At 37.3% G+C, this 19,394-nt stretch overlaps 1 protein-coding gene across 4 annotated transcripts in view; it reads right to left on the reverse strand.

The window, feature by feature from the left end:
- The window catches only part of PTPRD (protein tyrosine phosphatase receptor type D), a 2,510,439-nt gene that overhangs the window by 734,018 nt on the left and 1,757,027 nt on the right, over positions 1-19,394 (reverse strand). For all 4 annotated transcript variants that reach the window (XM_066257235.1, XM_066257234.1, XM_066257236.1 and 1 more), the window contains one exon: positions 15,783-15,821. The gene's annotated coding sequence lies outside the window, so the exon portion shown is untranslated. The remainder of the gene's footprint in view (positions 1-15,782; positions 15,822-19,394) is intronic.

Here is a 19,394-nt window from a genome sequence, read left to right on the forward strand (position 1 = left end):
TCATTGTATCTTTTCACTCTGGAGAATCATGTCCTTCAGTTCTAGAATATATTTCTTTTGTTGTATCTTTGCTGTTTTCATTCTTCAGTTTTTAAATGTCTGCGTTTTTGGAAGTCATTTTAGTCAAATATTGGATATCTTGACTTAATTTACTCATTAAAAATATTATTTTATTCACCATCACTTTTTTATTTATTTTTATTCATTTTTATTAATTTTAATGTGATGACATTGATCAATCAGGGTACATAGGTTCGGAGAAAACATCTCCAGGTTATTTTGACATTTGATTATGTTGCCTACCCATCACCCAAAGTCATATAGTCTTCCATCACCTTCTATCTGGTTTTCTTTGCGCCCCTCCTCTCTCCCCACCCTCTACCTCCCCCCCCCATAACCATCACACTCTTGTCCATGTCCCTGAGTCTCATTTTTATGTCCCATCTATGTATGGAATCATATAGTTCTTAGTTTTTTCTGATTTACTTATTTCACTCAGTATAATGTTATCAAGGTCCAGCCACATTGTTGTAAATGACCCAATGTCATAATTTCTTATGACTGAGTAGTATTCTACAGTATATATGTACCACATCTTCTTTATCCAATCATCTATTGAAGGGTTTTTTGGTTGTTTCTATGTCTTGGTCACTGTGAACAATGCTGCAATGAACATGGGGCTGCATGTATTTTTATGTACAAATGCTTTTGAGTTATGGGGGTATATTACCAGTAGAGGGATTGCTGGGTCATATGGTAGTTCTATTTTTAATTTTTTGAGGAACCACCTTACTTTCTCCCATAATGGTTGTACTACTTTACATTCCCATCAACAGTGGATGAGGGTTCCTTTTTCTCCACAGCCTCTCCAACACTTGTTATTACCTGCCTTGTTGATAATAGCTAATCTATCAGGTGTGAGATGGTATCTCATGGTAGTTCCACCATCACTTTTTATTTTTGATAATTTTCCTAAGAGATATTCTCAGCTATATCTTTCATCTCTCCTTTTGCATTTTTATCTATCTACCATAATATTTTAAATATCCAGGATCTCTTAATTTTTCTTAAAATTTTTTCCATAATTTGCATCTTTATTTGTATCATTGTTTATTTATCTCTTATGTTGAAACTGTTCTTCATATTTCATACCATCCTTGACTATCTTAGTGGGGCCATAGAAGCTCCTGTGGCAAGTTTGGTGTCAGTAGGTGTGTGGCTGGGGGCCTCATGATAGAGTGATTGAGTTATGACATAGTTTTATATTGGAATATTAAGCCTTACATGTAATTTTACATAAGTATTTTCTCAAGGATCATTATGTATTTACAAAAAATACCCTGATTTTATTCTTGTTCTGATATTCTGGGAGTAGGGATCTGGCATCTAAAGAACATATTTGAGTTTCTATTTGCATGATTTCTAACCAGTGCCTCATCCCCAGTCTTATTTGTTTTGATATTCTTGATTTGAATTGAATTTTTCTAAAATTTTATATATCTGGTTTTCTGTAGAAGGGAATTTGGTGATCTAAGCCTATTCTTGAGATTTTAAAACAATCATCTTTATTTTTAATGTTAAGCACTTTTTCTTATATCCATATACTCTTAAAGATAAAATCTTAAAGTTTTCTAGATATTTCAGAGTGATAGGAGTGAATTAGTACATGTCACAATTATTTAAGCTACTGGCATATAGGTTTCAGATTTCTCTGCTTTGTCTATCCACTTCCCATCTACTAACAGTAGTAGTCAACCTGGTCCCTACCGCCCACTAGTGGTCATTCCAGCTTTCATGGTGGGCGGTAGCGGAGCAACCGAAGTATAAATAAAAAGATAGATTTAACTATAGTAAGTTGTTTTATAAAGATTTATTCTGCCAAACAGCGAAAAACCGACATAAAGTACTTGGTAAAATTATTATTATATGCTTTAACTTGCTGTAACTCTGCTTTATAAATTTTATAAAGTAAATTTACTTCCCTACTTTATAAATCACCATTACCGTGGAACCAGTGGGAGGTTAGATAATTTTACTACTAACAGAGATACAAAAGTGGGCGGTAGGTATAAAAAGGTTGATTATCCCTGGACTAAAACTTTGTTGTCATCTCATCATTGTTTTACCTCTCTTTGTAATACTGTACTTTAAAATTTTTTAACTAATATTTTTGAAGGAGGAAGAGATAGACTTTGAATTCCATAGATTATGTTTTACCGGAAGACTATAGAATATATATATTTAAACACATGTTGATTGTGCAATGTGAATTAGTATGAGATTTAGTATTTTAATTAAATCCTAATGCCATAGTACCATCCAGACAGAAATATTTTTTCTTTCTTTCTTTCTTTCTTTTTAGTGAGAGAGAGAGAGAGTAGGAGAGAGAGAGGAAGAAAGAGAGGGAGAGACCAACAGACAGGAAGGGAGAGAGATGAGAAGCATCAATTCTTCATTGCAATATCTTACTTGTTCAGTGATTGCTTTCTCATATGTGCCTTGACTGAGGGTTTCCAGCAAAGTGAGTGACCCATTGCTCAAGCCAGTGACCTTGTAATCAAGTCAGCAATGTTGAGCTTCAAGCCTGCAACCATTGGGCTCAAGCCAGCGACCATGGGGTCATGTTTATAACCCCACACTCAACCTGGTGACCCTGTGTTCAAGCTGGTGAGCCTGTGCTCAAGTTGGCAACCTCTGCGTTTTGAACTTGGGTCCTCAGCATCTCAGGCCAACATTCTATCCACTGTGCCACCATCAGTTCAGGCTTTTGAGATGTTACATAATGTAAGTAGAATTCAATTTGAGTGAGGATAAGAGATGATCTAGTTTGCTTGACCAGGCAGTGATGCAGTAGATAGAGCATCAGACTTGGACACAGAGGACCCATATTCAAGACCCCGAGGTCACAGGCTTGAAAGCGGGCCCACCAGCTTGAGTGCGAGGTTGCTGGCTTAAGTGTGGGATTATATACATGACCTCATGGTTGCTGGCTTGAGCCCAATGTCACTGGCTTGAACCCAAGGTCACTGGCTTGGCCAAGGGTCACTCGTTTTGCTGTAGCCCCCTGGTCAAGGCATATATGAGAAAGCAGTCAATGAACAACTAAACGAGCGGAGCTGCAACAAATAATTGATTCTTCTCATCTCTCTCCATTTCTGCATGTCTTTCCCTATCTGTCTCTCTCTCTAACTCTCTCTCTCTGTCATACACACACACACACACAAAGAGATGATGTGGTTTTATTAGCCACACAATATTAAGGTATGAGCTGGGAATTACTTAGCATGAAAAGTGAATTTCTAAAAAATGTTGACTGTTTCCACCCACTGAGATAAATGTTTCCACCACATCATGTTATTTAATATTTCTTCTTTGAAATATTAGTATAATTATTATTTAAATTTTCAAAGAAGAAATGAAGCATAGTTTTTCATCTGGGGCTCTTTCTCTCTTGTGACTAGAAATGACATCAGTGAAACCTAGAAAAATATTGAAAGTTAGAGATAAGACCAGACAGTTATATTACCTCTCTAATTTCAAACTGGAAACAAAAAGATACAAGTCCTGTAAATTTATGCAAATTTTCACCCACTTTCTTTTAGACCATTCTGATTGTAATAAGAATTATCAAGTTGATTCCTTCTTGATAAAGTATCAATAAACAATTGCAGCTGCATGGAAAACATTATTCTAGACCTCTCAAGTTTTGCCTGTGGTATAGGTATAATTCACTTATTAGTAATCATTTATTTAGAGTCTATTACAGAGAGTCTGTTGGTAACATAAGAAAACTTAGATGAGACCCCTACCTTCAAATTGTTCTCTATTATTTGGGAAGTATAGGCATATAAACACATTTTTATAATAGAGCATAGTAATGGCTATTAGAAGTTATTTAGAGTACCATGGGGTAACTGAGGGAGACACATATAAAAGTCATGGCACCAAGAGAAGCCAACTTTTGGGAAGCCATATGATAAATTTAGTAGTACTAAAACACAGAATCCATGGAAGTGGGAGTATGGTAGAGAGATAAGACTAGACATGGAAGAAAGATTCCATTCATGGAAAGTATTAAATTTACTATAAAAATTTTATGCCCAAGCAGGAATGAAACAGAAAAATCTGTATTTAGAATCATCATTCTGGCAGTATAAAAATTATAGATATAATTAAGCCTTTGTTCCATAGGGACAAATCTATCCAATCAAACAAAGGGAACCAATTGTACACAGATGATCTTTTCTATAGAAAAGCTAAGGAGAGAGACTTTCTAGATAAGCCACTGTACTTACTGACCTCTGGCTGAAATTTCTTATCCAAAGTCATAGAAGTAAAGGCTAATTAAAATCACTTAAAAAGGAAAAACAACATCATTTAAAAATCAAGACATTTAAAAATTCTGCTTGTCTATATGACAATTTAATAAATGAAAAGACAAGTTTACAAGATGCTGTCTCTTAATATTTTTAATGATATTAGCTGCCTGGTTATCTTATGTGTTAGCTAACAAAGCTATAATCTATGATTGACTGTTGAGTAACCCATTTCCCTTCCAATACTTAGTAAAAGTGCATGTCAGAGTCTCCAGTCTGACAATTCTGTGGTAAAGGATGGGTAGAAACTTTGTACCTGTTATATCATTTACCTCTGGTTTTAAAAAGAGAGGAAGTGTAAAGAAATATCAAATGGTGAAATCCTGGGTTAAAATATTTCAACCACTGTTAAATAATATTTTTGGAGTCTTGGCAAAGATTATTAACTAGTCTCATTAATTATATCCTGAGTGTTGCTGGATATATAATTTCAAAAAACACTATTTACTATAACTTTTAAAAACTATGTAAGCCTGACCAGGCGGTGGCGCAGTGGATAGAGCCTCGTACTGGGATGTAGAGGACCCAGGTTCGAGACCCCGAGGTCTCCAGCTTGAGCACGGCTCATCTGGTTTGAGCAAAAGCCCACCAGCGTGAACCCAAGGTTACTGGCTCCAGCAAGGGGTTGCTCCGTCTGCTGAAGGCCCGCGGTCAAGGCACATATGAGAAAGCAATCAATGAACAACTAAGGTATTGCAACGCGCAATGAAAAAAAAAAACTAATGATTGATGCTTCTCATCTCTCTCCGTTCCTGTCTGTCTGTCCCTGTCTATCCCTCTCTCTGACTCATTGTCTCTGTAAAAGACAACAACAACAACAACAACAACAAAAAAACCTATGTAAAATATTAATTTTCCTCTCTCTTTTAACAGAATACTAATGAAGTAAGTATCATGTCAGGTAAAATATAAAAACAAATTTTCTTAAGATAAATTTCATGACATTGTGCTTAAGGGAAAAAAGCTTGAATTATATAATTGTGATTAAAGGAGGAAACAAAGTAGTCCATGGCATACTTCCTTAAGAAAAAATTCATCTATTTTTAAAGATAAAAATGCCAAAAACCAGGCCCTGGCTGGTTGGCTCAGTGGTAGAGCGTCGGCCTGACGTGCAGAGGTCCCAGGTTTGATTCCCGGCCAGGGCACACAGGAGAAGCGCCCATCTTCTTCTCCACCCTTCCCCCTCTCCTTCCTCTCTGTCTCTCTCTTCCCCTCCCACAGCCAAGGTTCCATTGGAGCAAAGATGGCCCAGGCGCTGGGGATGGCTCCTTGGCCTCTGCCCCAGGCGCTAGAGTGGCTCTGGTGGTGACAGAGCGACGCCCCGGAGTGGCAGAGCATCGCCCCCTGGTGGGCAGAGCGTTGCCCCCTGGTGGGCGTGCCGGGTGGATCCCGGTCGGGCGCATGCAGGAGTCTGTCTGACTGTCTCTCCCCGTTTCAAGAGTCAGAAAAAAAAAAAAAAAAAAAAAGCCAAAAACCAAAATCCTTCAAATCAAGCTGTGTGCATAAATATAGTAGACCTCTCTGTAAAAACTACAAATAATTTTCGTATTAATCTAATAGTCATTTTGGAATTATTTCTCATTATCCTCAATATACTGTTTGATGTGTACAGAACATTATTGTTATGTACCATATCAAAACCACAACTAAAGAGACCCAGAGACATCATCTGCTTAAGAAATGAGAAAATTGAGAATTAGTAAATATTGACTTATCATAAAAAACAATAAAAAGGCTGAACTTAAACCCAATAGAATTGAAATATTGGGTTGTATAGTTTTTACAATCCTAATATTAATATCTAAACAATCCACAAATTTCACTGGTAACTTTTAATTTATATCTGAAAGCGAGAAATAGTTTATGAAGATAAATCAGTTGGCATGGAGAAAAATGGTTGTGATTTGTAAAAATTTGTATGAGTGCTTAGAAATAAAAACAACTTGATGATTTGGATTAGAGTTAATAAAACTTAGGTATGGTAGATATTAGTCTTTCCATTGATAACACTGAAGAATTTCGTTTTGTAAAATATTTGCCAATTTTGAAGTATTCTATCTAAATCTAGGCATTAAGCTTTCTGTTTTATTTTTCCCCCTTGCATAAAGACTGCAAATGCCAATTACAAAAATAGTAGGTAATAAGCTAGAAATTATGGCAGCTTTCAGAAATTCTTTCCAGATTATGGCTAGCTTTCTTTCAAGGAGTTGTGAAAATTTTATGTTGAAGTGGATCCTGTATGGAGGGATCCTGGGTAATTTTTGTCCCTTAGACTCCTTGGGCCTTCCTCTGAAGAAGATTTGGAGTTACAGATGTGTCCTAAATTTGGTCAGCCTGTAGGATGATGAAAATTGTTACGAATTGCCTTGGGGGGAACTCAAGTTATCAATGTTTAGGAAAACTTTTTAAGATTTCCACAATCTCTTTTAAAAGCACCATGATTTCTGAAAAGAGGTCAGAAAATGAATAAATGAAATATATGATTGATGTAGTTCCTAAGGCAATGGTAGAATGTAACAGATTCAATATATCTTTGACCAAAATTCCCCAGGCATAGAAGGGAGAAACTTATAGAAATCAGATCACGAACAAAGTCAGAATTTTAATAAAAATAGAACAAAACCATCCACCGCTATCTCCGAGTTCTGATACACACTGACATGCTATAGGATAATCCCTGCTTATTCCTCAGGATTTATTCTTCAAACTTCTCCCGCTTGCTCGGTGCCTCATGAACTCAACATTTATGGATGTCATCACCCAGGCTGTCTTGCCTTTTAGCTTTTTGTTGGTTCAGGCAAGTGAGGCACCAGCAGAACTTTACAAGGCAAAAGAAATGAGAAATTTTGGTATTTATTTCCCTTCTCTGACTGGTGGGACACATGTTATCATAAGTCGCTTTTCTCTAGTTAGGTTCAGGTTCTTCATGAGTGGCACTCTTAAATAGCACAGATCTCTCTGAGTCCTGAGAACCCAAGCCTTGTCAAGTAGTTCCCAGTTTTAGTTATTTCAGGATGCTTCATAGTCTTTATTTTTATTTTTTGTATTTTTCTGAAGTTAGAAGTGGGGAGGCAGTCAGACAGACTCCCACATGTGCCTGACTGAGATCCACCCAACATGCCCACCAGGGGGCGATGCTCTGCCCATCTGGGGCGTTGCTCTGTTGTAGCCAAAGCCATTCTAGGGCCTGAGGTGGAGGCCACGGAGCCATCCTCAGAGCCCAGGGCCAACTTTGCTCCAGTGGAGTCTTTGCAGGAGGGGAAGAGAGAAATAGGAAGGAGAGGAGGAAGGGTGGAGAAGCAGATGGACACTTCTCCTGTGTGCCCTGATCGGGAATTGAACCTGGGACTTCCACATGCTGGGCCGATGCTCTACTGCTGAGCCAACCAGCCAGGGCTGCTTCATGATCTTTTAATCCTGTCTATCCCTCTGTAACTAGTCATTTCATTAAACTCTCTTCAAACATTTTTAAGTGTCTCATCAGTTTTCTGACATGGTCCTTACTAATATACACACATTGGATTGTCACATGATCATTGTTACATATGAAAAGGGTTAGTAGTAAGCTGAAAACATCATGTGTTCATTATATGACAGAGAAAAAGTGTGTCCCCAACAAGACAATATGAATAAAATGATTATTTTTAAATTTCAGTGGTTTTTGCTTATTATTTTGGTGTGGGAAAAATCTCCCCTGAATTAGGATTTATGTACAGCATGCTCATAATTTATAAATTTTTAAGTTATAAATTGCTATAAGGTGTGTATTCTGGTCACTTTTAGAGATTGCTTCTCTTGAGTAGAAAATAGCAATTATAGTCTGCAGGGGCACTCAGAAATAGTATATGCTTGTGAATTCCAGGAAGACAGGACAGTGGGGAGTTTCTCAGGGATCACCAGATGTGGCTGTACCAACCCTGCATGGTCCTGCATGTCCCAAGACACTGTCTCTTGGTGGAATAGTTTATAATCCAGCCTTTATTTTCACATCCTGGAAGACTTGTAAGCCTGAAGATTTTTATTTGAATATTATAGAATTAAATGCTTATGTGAGAAAACAGACCTATGGATAAATAAATGGTAAAGTGCTATTAACTGTAGCATATGATTACACGGTATATAATCACCTCTGTGGTTGTTACAAACTGAACAATAGCAGGCAAATGAGGTATGCATTACGAACAAACTGTGTTATTCAAAGTCCTGAAACTCAGAATGCATTCTGCAAAGAAAGAAGTTCATATGCTATTCTTTGTCAGAATAGCTATTCCTGTGTCCTGAGATTCAGCCTCCTTATAATGGGAAATGCTATAAATATGGTGCTCTCACAAATCTAGTGTAGTAATAACTACAGCTATTTTACATTTTCTTCAGTAAGACAAAACTAGCGTGATTTTTTTCTTTAAAGTGATTTTAAATTTTCATTCAAAGTTGTGATTTCATATTTGATATAGGTTTTTATACGGATACTAGCTTGGCAGACAGACTTTAAGGTCGTCCTCCGGTCCCCTCCTCTTGATGTCTATAGTCTAGTATAATCCTGGCCTCTTGAGTTTGAACAAGACCTGTGACAGGCTTCTAACCAACAGTATTTGGCAAAGGAGTTAGGATTTCACTTCCCTGGTTATGTTATGTTGTATAAGACTCTATCTTACTATCAAACTGGTGATAAAGGCTCTATTTCTCCCTTGCAGCCTTTGAGAAAGTAAGGTGTCATGTTGTGAGAGGGCCAAGAGGCAATAAACTTCAGGAATCCTTTGGGAGCTGAGAAAAGCCTCCAGCCAATAAGCAATAAGCTGAAGCCCTTACTCTTAATAGTCATAAGGAAATGAAGTCCACCAGCAACCTGAGTGAGCTTGGAAGTGGGTGCATCGCCAGTTGAGCCTCCAGATGAGAACAAAGTCCTGGCTGACATACTGATTACAACCTTGCAGAAGATCCAGTTAAGCCATGCCTATACCTACCCTTAGAGATGGTAAGATAATAAATTTATGTTGTTTTAGCGACTGAGTTTGTTGTAATTTCTTACACAGCCCAGAAAACCAATACTGTTGCCCAGTACATTGTACTCATTCAGTACTTCTCAGTATTTGAGATGACTACAAAAGAGATAAGCCCGTGCACTCAAGGGAATTATGGTAGGTGATTTCTAATATGTATGGCTAAAAACATCAAACCAGGTAAGATACATTCTCTTCACAGGCAGATACAGAAAAACTATTTACAATGTCAAATGCTATTCTACTTTAAGCTGGTATTAGAACAAAGCAGATTTACATCATACTGTTGAATTTTTTGTTAGGCTTTATCAATTAAAGTTTGATGTCATATGTATGTATTTTTGTCATTCTGCCATTTAGAATAAGGATTCACCATCTTCTGCCATGTGAAGGTATTTATCTTTGCCATTACATCCCATAACATCAGGTAGAAAAGTAAAACTTCACAAAATTTTACAAACCTCAACAATGCTAAAAGAAAATTTGTGACTTGCTTTTGCTAAGCTCACCTCCTCTGTATGGTTCTAATTTTAGTATATGTGCTGTTGAAGGAACAATGTGATTTGTCTTTGCATTCACTTTCCACTATCCTACATTGCCAAACATCCATTATATCAAATCACTATTAGAGAGTTGGTCACTATCTTCAATGATGTTTACAGTAAAGTATTTTGACTGCCTGAATTTCTTGAATGAAGCAAAAACAACAAATCACACTAACAGAGGTAGAAAGAAGAGAGTTAAAGACAAAACTGCAAAGACACAATTATGTACGAGATTGCCAAGATGCCCCTCAAATATAAGCTGTGGAGCCTGACCACCTAACCCCTGACCCTTGATCCACTGAATCTGATGCATCTCTGGAAACCGGAAGGTGCAAACCGAGCTGTTAGTCATCAGATCCTGATTTATCTGTGTTAGTATGATGACCCCAACCACCAATGTCTCATCAAAGATCCTACTTTGACTCTTTGGACCTAAGCAAGATCAGCAAATATCTATGCCAATTTCAGACTCACACCCAAGACCTCAGTCTTAGAAGCTGTGACTGGAATTGAGCCCCTCTTCTTCTGCTCTTATGTTTTAAAGCTGAGGGGTATAGGAAGAAAAAACTTGTCCTGAAAGGAAAATTGAATAGAACATTTAACATCTCATATAGATTCTGGCAGTGATGACTCTATGTATTATTGTTTAAAAATTCTTCTACTAATCTTTAAAAAAAAGGAGAAATTTAGATAGTGTAGATACTAATTTAAAAAAGCCCTCAATGCAATGATATTTTAAAACGCCAGCTCTGTTCATTTGTTCATTTTTAATTTCTGAGGCTTTTGAGACTTTATATCACAGTAACAAAAGAGTGGCTAAACTCTGATACATTGTAAAGAGTTTCTACAGCAATAATTAATATATGGGGCCAGTGACACTTAAATTAATCTCAAAAACCATTCTCAAGGTGAAGGGGACAATAAATGTGCCATGTGGCTAACCCATGGTGCTGCACCATCATTGTGTTCTATCATTGATCACAAATGATGATAGCAAAGACGCGATCACTCACACGCTAGAACTAATAATAGTCTCCAAATATGGAAAAATCCTTACTCACTTGTGTGTTTGGTAACAGTCCATGTTTAATGAATAATGATTTTCTTCATGCCCTAAAGGACACAAGCAACAAGTCTTTTTTCCTTTCTTTGCCTGCTACATTGTAGGAAGCATTGGAACCAGTTAATTGACCGCAATAGCCAATTTGAATACTAATTCTCTTCCAAATGTAAATATGTAATTCTAAGAGTATAGAAAATCCAAGTATTAATACTTGCATGATTAGAAATATATGAGCACAGCAGACAGGACCAACTCTAACGTGAACCAGATACCCAAAACTGACGGCAAAATTCAGGGACTACACTGGTGTGGCAGGTTCTAGGTGGTGTCCTCTATGCTTTTTCTTAGTGATGATGAAGGAACCATTGCCAGCATTAGTTCCATTACTGAGTTTCAACTAATTTAATTCTTCCTTTCCTTCATGAAAGGGCATGGTAGGCACTCTTGCGGTCTGGAGTTGTCAGTGTATAAAACAATTTTTCTAGGTAACATGAATCTTTGTTAGGTACCTGTTGTAGTTCCATCAGTCTCACTATGAGATTGCAGTAAGAGTTCCCTGACTCCAGAACTTCTCTTATCTGCTGTACTTTTGCCTTCTTGATGCCTTCTGATCCTCATAATCAGTAGTTGTAGATAATGATCATTTTCTATAGCAAGTAAATTGTAAGCTCTATGTAAGACTCATAAGGGAACAATAACTCTTTTTGAAAATATAGAGTTAGCTATGCAAAATAAACAACTGTTTGGTCCATTGCTATTACCTCATTTCTTTCTGGAAGCATTTATTTGAGTTTCATGAGCAAAGTTTATATTGTAAATAAAACTTCCCCAAATCCCAAGATAACACTTAGTTTTTTACCGTCTCTGGCAACATGCTCATGTTGCACAATATAGATTCCTTCCTTTGTGCAAGACTCCAAATGTTTCTCAATAATAACATCCCTGTTTCTAATCACACCCTGAAAAATACCAGCCAGTACTAGCTTACCATTTTCCTCCAAACTTTTCAATGCTTTAAATCCAGCCTTAAAAAAGTATAAAGGCTACCTATGTGATTACTTAGAATGAATAAGATCAAAATCAGCTCAAAGGAAAGCTGCATACTTGTCCAGAAATGCCTTCCCAGGAATACTACAAAGAGGAAATAAGTGTGCTTATCTATGGTGATAACAATACAGCTGCCTAGCAATCGAGTTAACTTGACTGTCATCTTTATCAAGCAGTATGTTTACAGTGGAGACAATCTGAGGAAAGAGAAATTTGTATTGTGGTATCAGCACAATGAAAGTGTATTCCTTTTTTTTTTAAAAAAATTTATTTATTTATTCATTTTAGAGAGGAGAGGGAGAGACAGAGAGAGAGAGAAAGAGAGAGGAGAGAAGGAGCTGGAAGCATCAACTCCCATATGTGCCTTGACCGGGCAAGCCCAGGGTTTCGAACCGGCAACCTCAGCATTTCCAGGTCGACGCTTTATCCACTGTGCCACACAGGTCAGGCGAAAGTGTATTCCTAAACACAGTCAGCCTCTTGTTTATGAAGCATGACGGTGACTACTTAAGACATAGTGTTTAGATAGGCACAGATTATTTAACATTTAAAAATGTCATTAACACATTTAAGGCTCAATCATTTCAACTTTTCTCCAAAATCACTTCTCAACATTGCTTATTCTAAAAAATATAAAATATTTTTTGAAAGGCAGAAGAGCCTTTGGTGCAATCCATGTGTACATGTGTGTGTGTATGTGTGTGTATGTGTGTGTGTGTGTGTGCGTGAAGGAGCTGAAAAAGAATTATTTGGTGATTTTGTGCAATAGTCTATTTAGAATAAATTGTCTAAAAAATAAAGTGGGTGTAATTTAATGAAGCTAATTAGAAAAAATTATTTTTAATTAAATAATTAAGCAATCATGTAGGAGCCTCATTTTTTTTTTCTTATAGAAGTTCAAGAGGCTGATGTCTCAAAGGCACTGTTCAGTATGCATTTGGATACAATAATTATCCTCTTCCCTGACTTCAGCAAGTATACTTAGATCAACTCAGATGAACCACGGATTTCACACCAGCAGCAGAAAAGCAGAAACATACGGAAAAGAGGACCTCTGGGTTCTTGTTGAGGAAATGATTTCTAATAAGTACAAAGAAATGTAGAACCTGGGACTCGTCTGCTAAATTATCAAAGGAATACAGATGAATTAGATTTTAAAGGCACATGCAAGAGGACTTAAGACTGGCCCCGCTGTCAACTGGCTAAGTAGGAAAGAGTTGCTGATTATTTTTTGAGTGCTTACTGATGCCTTCCCATAGAGCTTGTTCAAAGCATGACACTGAATGCAGCTGTCTTACTACTTACCTTTAAGCAGTTCTCACTTGCCTTGGGAACTAGCAATCACTTTTGCTCTCCCTCCCTTTTTCCATCAAAGATTTTGTCTACGCCAATGTGGATAAAATCACTGAGGTAATATATCCACAAATATTTGTATTAAAATAATGTATTTCACTAAGGAAGGTGGCAAGACATTTTGTGAAGTACATGAGCTGTGGAAAGAGTTTGGGTTCCAATTCCAGCTTTTTTTCTTTTCTAGCTAGTGACCTCAGTTATGTCATTCAGCTCTCCTGAGAATCACCTGCAAATAAGGGCAACCAGATATTCTCTATGGAATGGATTTGAAAATTATATAAGAAAATGTACGTCAAACCACCTGGCCTAGTGCTACTAAAATAGAGGAGAGGGTCTAGCTTTATTCTTTTAGAGGGATGTTAGGCACCAGCAGGCAGGTGGAGATTTTTATGAAGCTGAAGGACTTTTCTTGCACTCCAGATAGAAAGCCAAGTAGGTCATGAGAAAAGTTTTTTAAATGGTATGTTGACTTACCCCCCAAATAAATTTTTAAATGGTAAAGTTGAATTACAAGTACAAACACCTGCAACAATTCTTGCAAATTTTATTTCTGCAGCCCATGAAATTTTAGACAGAAGCCTCTAGGAAGCTAGATTCCAAGTCTCACTAGTTATGTCATCCACTGATATTAACCAAGTCCCAAATACTTTCAGACGGGTAACTTGTTCAAATGCCATAGCAATCCTGTGCATAGGTAGCATTCTTCTCCTTTGAAAAATGAAACCACTGAGGTCCAGGGTGATGAGGTGAATCTTAAGGGTAGTGCTGGGATTTCATTCAGAATTTTGGAGTTAGAGTGAAGAGATACTCTTTACCATCATTTGTTTAAACTCTGCTGTATAGTTATGAAAAATAATAAATGGTGGAGTGTTAGTGATAGCTTTATGATGGTGGACCATAAATAACCAAAATTTCTGTCAATTGATTTGAGAAGAAAGAAATCTTTTAATTGCGATGATAGTTAACTCATAATAGCCAGCAGAAAAACAATGAATAACAACAACAACCATAAACCTAAAGCCACAGTTCCAAATTCTGCTAAAAACAAATTTTATTTATTTGTATCTCTATGCCAATATAAGAAAAGTTAGCTTGCTGAATTTTTATCATTTATAATTTGGGATAGAAAAATCATCAGTTCTTCAAGGTTCCTTTTTAAATTCTGAATATTACATTGAGATTAGTACCACTATTAACCTTTCCTTTGCCCACAAATAGCAATTACAGAATAAGTACAGGATACATCTAAAGTTTTGTGTCCCTGAATATAGGAGTAATGCAAACTGTTCTGACTTTAAATTTGAATTGTTTAACATATGCTTTATGTAAATTAGAAGTGCATTTTAATAAATTATTTCACCTCCCTACATGCATGCTTTTCATTTTTTTTTTAGAAGTCTAGTGATTTCAAAAGTAGAACAGGTTTAGAATACTTGCAAGAACACTTGAGGCAAATCAAAACACCCTTCCTTTATTTAAGCATGACTTAGAATGAGCATAAAGCAAGATTCTCAGAATATCAAATAATTATACAATGACAACATTTTCTTCACTGAAATAGAGTAAAATACTCAATGCTTCTGCTTTATAAACCATTCAAGTTCTTGTTTTCACTAACTAAATTCTCAAATAAGTAGCCAAAACTTTAAACTGAGCTTTCTCCCACATCTTTCACTACTTCCTCTTTCTTTCTCCTTTTCTCTCTTCAATATCCAATCTCTACTCTCCATTCTTAATTTGTTCTACCTTTCTTTCCTTTCTTTAAAGTGATAATAAAACATATTAATATATTTGTTTATTCTCTTCATTATTACAGTGATCTGCTTTCTTCCTTTTTCTTTTTAATTCTACCCTTACTCATTTGCTTTCCTTTTGATCATTATTCTACTTGTTACTTACTCTATTAACTGATGGCACCCCCTCATCATCCCAACCAATCTTATTGTAGGGGTGGATCTGACATTTCCCAATCTCTCTAGAGCTGAGTAAGGGTTCCACATGAGGAACCATGAGATCATCCACTCACTGACATATTCAACTGAGATAAGAATAAGACTATAGCAATATATATTCTGTAAAAAGTTACCTTGTAAAAATTTACTTTATGAATTCATAATCACTCTTGACCATAAGAACACATTCATTTCTTTGAGCTTAAAATTTTACTCCATCTATAATGTGTTTGTCTATCAACCATATACAGAAAATTCATGTAGGTTTCTTAAGCTTTTGAGTAGTCTGAAAGAGTTGAAATTTCTTTTATTTCTCATGTTCCATAATAAAATTGCTAACAATTTTCTCAGAAGATATAACCCATAGTAGCAAAGAAATACTATTAATAAAACAAAGAAAATTTGAAAAATTAAGAACAAAAACTCAAGCATGCTTTAAACCTTACCTGTTCTTTAGATCCCACAGTTGTTCACTGCCTGTCTCCCTAAACAAAGGAGAAATGTGACAACAATTAAAATGTTGTGAAAATAATGCTATTAAAATACTTCTTGCCTGACCAGGCGGTGGCACAGTGGATAGAGTGCCGGACTGTGACACGGAGGACCCAGATTCAAAACTCCAAGCTCACCAGCTTGAGCACGGGTTTATCTGGTTTGAGCAAAGCTTACCAGCTTGGCCCTGGCTGGTTGGCTCAGTGGTAGAGTGTTGGCCCAGAGTGTGGAAGTCCCGAGTTTGATTCCCAGCCAGGGCACACAGTAAAAGCACTCATCTGCTTCTCCACCCTTCCCCCTCTCCTATCTTCCTGTCTCTCTCTTCCCCTCCTGCAGCCAAGGCTCTATAGGAGCAAAGTTGGCCTGGGCGCTGAGAATGGTTTCATGGCCTCTGCCTCAAGCTCTAGAATGGCTCCGGTTGCAGCTGATCAATGCCCCAGAGGGGCTGAGCATGCCCCCTGGTGGGCATGCCGGGTGAATACCTGTCAGGAACATGTGGGAGTCTATCTGCCTCCCCTGCTTCACACTTTGGAAAAATACAAAAATAAATAAATAAGCTCACCAGCTTGAGCCCAAAGTCACTGGCTTGAGAAAGGGCAACTAGTCTGCTGTAGCCCAACGGTCAAGGTATGTATGAGAAACCATCAATAAAAAAATAAGATGCCGCAACAAAAAACTGATGCTTTTCATCTCCCTCCCTGTCTGTTTATCCCTATGTATCCCTCTCTCTGACTCTCTCTCTGTCTCTGTAAAAACAACAACAACTTCTTATATAGGTAATGCATGTTTATATTACTCAGCTAATAAAAACTGTTTAATTCCAAAGAGAAGTAAAATTAATTGAATTTTGGCATTCTTTTTTGTAATGATTATTTTAGAAACAAAAGATATTATGATTATTACAGAAAGAAAAATGTCAGTTTAGAATATTAATTCAGTAATTTCATAATCAAAAGCCTATATTTTTTGAAATAAATAATATATAATCAAAGATTAAATATAATATAAAAATTCTGTTGAAAATTTTTAAAATAATTTTTACAGTGTAATATATTCCTTACATTATAAGGAATTTCTTGCATTGTTAAGATTTAGTTCTTTGCTAAACACACACAAAGCCCTCTCAGTTGCTTTAACTAACATCATAGGGTCTCTAACAAAACACAATTTCCCAAACCAAGATGATAATGTTAAAAATATAGAGAGATCTGGCCCTGGCCGGTTGGTTCAGTGGTAGAGCGTCAGCCTGGCGTGTAGAAGTCCCGGGTTCAATTCCCGGCCAGGGCACACAAGAGAAGCGCCCATCTGCTTCTTCACCCCTCCCCCTCTCCTTCCTCTCTGTCTCTCTCTTCCCCTCCTGCAGCCAAGGCTCCATTGGAGCAAAGATGGCCCGGGTGCTGGGGATGGTTCCTTGGCCTCTGCCCCAGGTGCTAGAGTGGCTCTGGTCGCAGCAGAGCATGGCCCCCTGGTGGGCAGAGCGTTGCCCCTGGTGGGCGTGCCGGGTGGATCCCAGTCGGGCGCATGCGGGAGTCTGTCTGACTGTCTCTCCCCGTTTCCAGCTTCAGAAAAATACAAAAAAAAAAAAAAAAAAAAAAATAGATCATATAGATTTTAAAATTGAATGGCAGCAAAGTCTTAAGATTTTAATTAAAATATAAACTTAATATTAATATACTTTTTATTAAAGTTAAAAAAGATACAAGTCCATGGCAGAATTGTAGTGCTGCACACATTTCACAAACCAGTCCAAAACCTAGACAGCCATGATGGCATTTTCCCAATGATTGTGTTCAACTTGATCACCTGTTTTTTTCTTTCTGTAAGAATGAAACTAAAAAAATCAATTTAACTCTCTGTGAGTAGTGTGAGGAAGGGCAAATAGTAATACATTTCTGTAAATTTTTAGAAAGTGTCAACAGATATTAAGTGACATAAAAAATGTGATATCTGTAGACATTGGTGGGGAAGAGAGGAGGGAGGCATTAAAAAAGGCATAATAAACTTTTGGAATTGATGGATGTGTTTCTTATCCTTTTTTTATGTTACAAGTATTTTTTTCAATTGAATTTATTGTGGTGGCACTGGTATACAGAGGTGTGCTGTAGAATCACATACCTGAAATTTCTGTACTTACATTCACCACTGTGCCCTCAATCTTGATTGTGGTGATGGTTTTACAGGTATATACATATGTCAAAACTCATCTAATTGTATGCATTAACATGCACAGCATATGTCAACTATACCTCAATAAAGCTCAAAAAAGGTGAAAGGTTGTGAAATATATATTTAATGTAGGGCATAAAATGGAAAATTAATGAAGGTTGTTACTTTTGCAGTTTTTATTTTAAAAAATTATCTGGATGTTGTGTGATATCCAGATTGGGGAGAAGGTGGTTGGAAATGTGGATGAAATTCTGTAAGGAGGCGTGACTACCATATTGACAGTGGAGGTAAAGGATGCCAATTGATTCATGACAGAGTTAGTAGGTACAAAGAAAAGGCTTACTGAAGCACTGGATATAAAGGTAGGACACAGGAAGGAATAATGTTGATGGCCAGGTTTTTGATTCAAGCAAATGGATGTACAGTGCTGTCATTTTCTTTTCTTTTTAAAGAATATATAAAGAAATAGTTTTTGCTTTTCTTGAACTGTTGGTTCTATTGTGTGTTGATGTGCTGCCATTTTATGAATGGTGAAGAATGAAAGCATTAAAATTAAAGGGAAATAAGAAACATCACATTTTGGACATATTATTTGTGAAATGTCTGTGAGACGGCCAAATAAAAACGTTAAATTGGTAAAGTTTTCTAAACCTAAGAGGAAAAGTCTGAGCTACAAAAATACTTTTTTTTTTCTTTCTTTTCTTAAACTGGAAACGGGGAGAGACAGTCAGACAGACTCCCGCATGCGCCCGTCGGGGATCCACCCGGCACGCCCACCAGGGGCGATGCTCTGCCCACCAGGGGGTGATGCTCTGCCCCTCCGGGGCGTCGCTCTGCTGCGACCAGAGCCACTCTAGCACCTGGGGCGGAGGCCAAGGAGCCATCCCCAGCGCCCGGGCCATCTTTGCTCCAATGGAGCCTTGGCTGCGGGAGGGGAAGAGAGAGACAGAGAGGAAGGAGGGGGTGGGGGTGGAGAAGCAAATGGGAGCTTCTCCTATGTGCCCTGGCCGGGAATCGAACCCCGGTCCCCCACACGCCGGGCTGACGCTCTACCGCTGAGCCAACCGGCCAGGGCCACAAAATACTTTTGAGTATTATCAGCATGTAGATGAAAGTGGGTGGCTTTCATGAAATGAAGGTAAATGTCATTAAATAGGAAATACAACAAGGAACACAGAGTCAGGATGCTAGATGGTTTTCTCCTCGAATAATTTCATCCCTCTTCTCTCCCCCAAATAACCAGAATCAGGTTGAAAAGCAGTTCTGTGTACAAGAAGGTAATTATTTCTTATGCACTTAGAGGCTACTTTCTAACATTTATGTTTAAAATTTTACAATATAGGTAGGAAACAAATATATAATATTTTAGTAAATTAACCTAATCTGCCCCCAGTTTAATC

Source organism: Saccopteryx bilineata, chromosome 2 (genome assembly GCF_036850765.1).
Source record: "Saccopteryx bilineata isolate mSacBil1 chromosome 2, mSacBil1_pri_phased_curated, whole genome shotgun sequence".
In the NCBI taxonomy this organism is placed as follows: Eukaryota; Metazoa; Chordata; class Mammalia; order Chiroptera; family Emballonuridae; genus Saccopteryx; species Saccopteryx bilineata.